Raw genomic sequence first — 5,993 nt, forward strand, 5'->3', positions numbered from 1 at the left:
GTTCCGAGAGGACAGCCAAACCTCTTGTCCAGGTGAGTACTGCGGGCCCGGTATACGTCTACGGTCAGCAAAACGGCAGTTCTGGCGCTCAGCGCGCTGTAGAGCCGAAATAGTTGCAGACCAGACGCGTCGACAGCGCCGAATATGATGTTGGACAGATGTGACAGAGATCTCCTTCTCATCAGTAGGGAAAAGGGGTGGCTGGTATCCCAGGGAGGCCTCGAAAGGAGAACACCCCGTGGCGGCTGAGGTGTGACAATTGTGTGCGTATTCCACCCATGGAATGAACCTACTCCAGTCGGACGGGTTCGAGGCGGAAAGGCATCGGAGAGTGGACTCGAGCTCCTGGTTCATCCGTTCCACTTGACCATTGGATTGAGGATGATAGCCTGACGTGAGTGATGCCTTAGCATTAAGTGCGCGGCAGAACTGCTTCCACACCTGGGAAACGAACTGGGGGCCCCGATCAGATAGGATCTCCGTAGGGATGCCGTGCAGGCGGAAGACGTGCTTGACGAGGAGCTGAGCCGTTTGGAACGCCGACGGGAGCTTCCTGAGGGGAATGAGGTGGCATGCCTTAGAAAATCGGTCGATTACTGTAAGGATAGTGCTCATACCTTGTGACGAGGGAAGCCCAGTGACAAAATCCAGAGCTATATGCGCCCACGGACGTCTGGGGATTTCCAGCGGTTGAAGCAGGCCTGCAGGGGGTCGGTTAGATGGTTTGTTGCGGGCACAAATCTGACATGCTAATACGTACTCCTTGACATCTTTATGCAAGGAAGGCCACCAGAAGCGGCGCGAGATGAGCGAGACAGTCCTACTGATGCCTGGGTGGGCGGAGAACTTGGAAGAGTGAAACCAATGAATAAGACGAGGGCGAACAGAGGAAGGTACGTACGTTTTGTTTGCGGGACAGTGTCCTGGAGTCGGCTCGTCTTGTAGGGCCCGGTTGACCTGGTCTAGGATCTCCCAGGTGAGTGCTCCTATAGTGCAGCTGGACGGCAGGACGGGAACAGGAGTCCCTTGTGAGTCTTCCGGGGAGTGTTGGCGGGACAGAGCATCGGGTTTGACGTTTTTAGAACCAGGGCGGTAGGAGATGGTTAGATTGAAGCGGGAGAAAAACAACGACCATCTGGATTGCCGTGGGTTAAGACGTCTCGCAGTCTGTAAATAGGATAGGTTTCTGTGATCTGTCCAGACTAACACGGGGTGCTCAGAGCCCTCTAGCCAATGCCTCCACTCCTCCAGTGCCAACTTTATGGCCAAGAGTTCCCTGTCTCCCACCTCATAGTTCTTCTCGGCTGGGGAGAGCTTGCGGGAAAAAAAGGCGCAGGGATGCAGCCTTTCATCAGGGGTTGAGCGTTGGGAGAGGACCGCACCCACTCCCGTATCAGACGCGTCCACCTCTAGGACATACTGTCTTTGGGGATCCGGCTGCACGAGAATAGGGGCTTGTGAGAACCTCTCCTTTAGCTCCACAAATGCCCGGTCTGCCTCTTTGGTCCAGCTGAAGGCAACCTTGGTCGATGTGAGAGCCGTTAATGGGGCCGCGAGCTGACTATAATTCCTAATAAAACGCCTGTAGAAATTTGCAAATCCTAGGAACCTTTGTAGTTGCTTACGCGAGCTCGGGGTTGACCAGTCCATGACAGCCGTGATCCTCTCTGGGTCTGGTCGGACTAATCCCCTCTCTAGGATGTAGCCGAGGAAGGAGATGGATGGTCTATGGAATTCACATTTCTCGGCCTTAACAAAAAGACGGTTCTCGAGGAGGCGCTGGAGAACTAAACGAACGTGTCTGTGGTGAGACTCGATGTCCCGGGAGTAGATTAGAATATCATCTAAATAGACGAAAACGAAGACATTCAACAAATCGCGGAGGACATCGTTTATAAGGGCCTGAAATACGGCAGCTGAATTGGACAAGCCAAACGGCATAACCAAGTACTCAAAGTGGCCTAGCGGGGTCTTAAAGGCCGTCTTCCATTCATCACCCTGACGTATACGGACAAGATGGTAGGCATTACGGAGATCGAGTTTGGAGAAAACGGTCGCGTCTTGTACAGGTTCAAATGCTGAAGCAATGAGGGGAAGAGGATATTTGTTTTTAACAGTGATGTGATTTAGTCCCCTATAATCTATGCAAGGACGAAGGGACCCATCCTTCTTACTGACAAAAAAGAAACCCGCCCCCAACGGTGATGAGGAATGTCTGATGAGACCTGCCGCTAAAGATTCGCTTATATACTTCTCCATAGCCTGACGTTCCGGCCGGGAGATATTATAGAGGCGACTGGAAGGGAGCGGAGCTCCTGGAAGAAGCTCAATGGCGCAATCGTAAGGTCGGTGTGGGGGTAGAGAGAGCGCTTTGTCCCTGCTAAATACCTGTCTAAGGTCGTGATATTCCTCTGGGACGCTGCTGAGATCTACGGGGTCCGCTCCTTCTCGTTCCGCCGTAGATGGGTTTGGCGGGATGGCTGACTGCAGACAGGAGGAGAGACAGTTAGTAGACCAGGATTCCACACGATTGTGTGCCCAGTTTATATGCGGGTTATGTTGCCGTAGCCAGTTGAAACCCAAAACTACAGGTGACTGGGTCGAGGGAAAAACAAAAAAGGAGATAGTCTCGTGATGATTACCTGAGGCAATAAGCTGGAGCGGTATAGTCCTGTGGGTAATATTAGGTAATGGCTTTCCATTAAGGGCGGAGACACTGAACGGAACAGGGAGTCTCACGGTCTCAATCCCAGCCTGCTGAACTAGAGACTGATCTATGAGATTTTGCTCACAACCTGAGTCAATAAGTGCTGAAAGGGGTATGGAGTCATTATTGAACTGTAGAGTGGCCGGTAACAAGAAACGGGGGGATGAGGCGATGCCTTCACGGTCCGTCAGTTTCCCCACTCCGACTGACGGACCTGCGGGTTTGGGCGAACCGGACAGGTGGCAATATAATGACCCGACTTTCCACAATAGATGCACTGGTTAAGCTCCCTACGTCGCTGCTTCTCCTCCTGCGTCAGGCGCGCTCGGCCGATCTGCATCGGTTCAGGCTCTGGAGATGCGGTTCTGGGAGACGGTGGCTGCAGTGATCTCTGGGGGGCGAAATAAGGAACCCTGACTGCTTGTCTCCAACTTCTTTGACTCCTTCTCTCCCTAAGGCGACGATCGAGACGGGTAGCGAGGGTTATAAGCTCGTTCAACGTGCGCGGCTCATCTAACGGTGCTAACTCGTCCTTTATTGGCTCATTTAACGCCTGGAAAAATGCGCTCTTAAGTGCGCAACTATTCCAATCGGACGCGGCTGCAAGAGTACGGAACTCGACAGAAAATTCAGCAACCGATCTTTGTCCCTGTCTTAGTGTCCACAGGCTGCGAGATATGCTCGCCTGGTCTGTCGTGTGGTCAAATACTAATTTAAACTCTTCAATAAATCCAGAAAAGCAACATCCAAACTCTGTTGGATCATCAAATCGCGCCTCCGCCCACCTTAATGCCTTGCCTGTGAGCAGCCCGAGCACAAAAGAGATCTTAGCATCGTCATGGGGGTAGGCCTGAGGTGATCGGTTGAAAGCCAGGGAGCATTGGAGTAAAAAACCTCCACAGCCTCCCGCTTCACCAGAGAATTTATCGGGAGTGGGGGCTCTGACGTCATGAGTCGGACTTATCTGTTGCGCAACGGGTGCGGAAGCCTCAGTCTCGTCAGCAGGTTGGGGTGACCGTGTGGGCTGCAGGTCTTGGAGCAGGCTGGCTAGACGATCCAAGCGCTGGTTTGTCGCCTCCTGTCTCTCGCTCAGAGCGCGGAGAACCACCTCATGAGACTGCAGCAGGGAATGCTGCTCCGCCATGGTCTGCCTGAGAGCGTCTGCTGGGTTCGAGTGGCCAGAGTGTTCTGTCATGTTATTTTGGACTCTCCGAACCCACATGCAAAACCACTCTCAGGAGATCAGGTTAAAGGTTTATTTACAAGGGCAAGGGTGTGTAGTTTAGGAGTGTCAGATCAGGAGCGGGCAGGTGCGGTTGAACAGCTGGTTGGTGGGCGTAACTCGCCAGGGAGCTCAGCGGACGGAACTGCAAACCTCCTGCTTGCGCGGGGTGTCCAGGCCACGGGAGCCTGGGGATCACAGAATAGGACAGGTAAGCGGCGAAACAGACTGGATATCTATAGAGATCACAGAACCAGATGTACCACAATGGCGACAACACTCTGGCGACGAAGTGCCGGGAACCCGCTTCTAATATGCTCCCGCTGATGATCTGCAGGTGTGCCGAAACACACCTGTGGGGGGTGTGCTCATACGCCAGCGAGCTCTCGGACGCCACCTAGAAGGAAAGTAGAGGAACTGCCGAAGCCGCAGATCCTGACACTAATGGCAACAATGTTGCCATAAACATCTCCAACAACACAGAAAAAGAGTCAATAGATATATTACTAATTGTTGTTTTGATAAAGTAACTAGAGTAGTCTAAAAAATTAATAAATATAGCAACAAAATGAATAAATTGACAACCGTGCTTCTTTCATCCTGATCACAACCCTGCTCACTCTCTTTACTCATTCCCACACTAGATTGTGTCTCTTGACTCCGCCCACTTTTCTGAAATTTTTAAAAATTTGCCAGGGAGGTGCTTAGCTTACAGACATGGGTTATTTACACTTTAACCATTTTCAGTAGTCTCTCCATGATATACAGCCTGTCCATAAAGACTCTAAGGAAACTTAACAAGTGGAGGAAACAAAAAGAAATCACAAGTCTCCTCAGTATGAGCAGCATCTGAAAGACTCTTCATTATTAGATACACAGGTCTAGCACAGGCCTAGTGTGTGACCATTTTTTTGGATTTCACTTCTTTTCTTCATCCACTTCTTTGTTTTTTAATCAGGATTGTATGGAGGAGATCAACCTGTTCAGTGAAAATAAGACACACCTGAAGCAGCTTGGAGAACAGCTTATCACAGCTAGCAACAAGGCCAAGGAGACAGAGATCAACGATAAGCTGAAGGATGTCAACGACCGCTGGCAGCATCTGTTTGACCACATAGAGGCTAGGTAGGAACAAAATGAAATGATGATGGAAGGAAAATACTGATGGTCATATCTCAATGAAGCAGAAGCCATTTATTTTGACATCTAGTTGTAACTGTAGTTATGACTGGAGAGTGAGAGGATGTCTCTGCTGTAAAAAGCTACAGTAATGTAACAACTGCTGCTGATGTTGTTCCACACTGGTCATACAACAGTTATAACTGGGTAAAGTGAGCAGGGGTTGCCTCTTTATGACTCTCACTGTGTTTAACAAGCCAAACATTATCTGTTGCTCAGTCATATCTCAGATATTAATTTACTGCTAATGTTGAGCTTCATCATTGTTATATTGGAGCACAGCTGTTACTCTGCAGCAAAGTACCTGCAAATATTAAAATAAAAACATTTTTTTGATAGAGATGAAACAGGTCAGTACTGGGTCAAAATTGATGTTCCAACTAACGCTTCATATATTTTTACATGGCAAAACATAGAAGGGTTTATTGAGTCATCAGCACTGTAGTGAGCTCAGTCATGTGCATACTACAGTGAGGACGGTTGTTGCACTCTCAGGAGGGGTACAATATACATACAAACTCAGTCACTGATGTAGCACTGTGTTATCAGAGTGCTCCGGAACCAGAGCTGGACCTCAAATTAGAATATTTGGTTTTCCACACTGATAAAGGAGTACCACGGCTGTGTCTCTCCACAACATGGTCAGGATTGGTCACCTGCGATCAGAATTGTATTATGTGTGCTCCAATGGGCCTCTGCTGATACAACATTTTATACATTTCATAACTGTGTGTTATAAAACTCTACGTTCATTGGGATGATGTCCACTAGAGCTGCTGTAAACAATTATTTTAGTAATTGAGTAATTTATCAATTAGTCTGATGAGTAATCGCGTAATTTAATTTTTGTTGTATTCAAATAAATTACTGGTAAATACAACCATA

The sequence above is a fragment of the Xiphophorus hellerii genome, chromosome 19, assembly GCF_003331165.1.
Source record: "Xiphophorus hellerii strain 12219 chromosome 19, Xiphophorus_hellerii-4.1, whole genome shotgun sequence".
Lineage (NCBI taxonomy): Eukaryota > Metazoa > Chordata > Actinopteri > Cyprinodontiformes > Poeciliidae > Xiphophorus > Xiphophorus hellerii.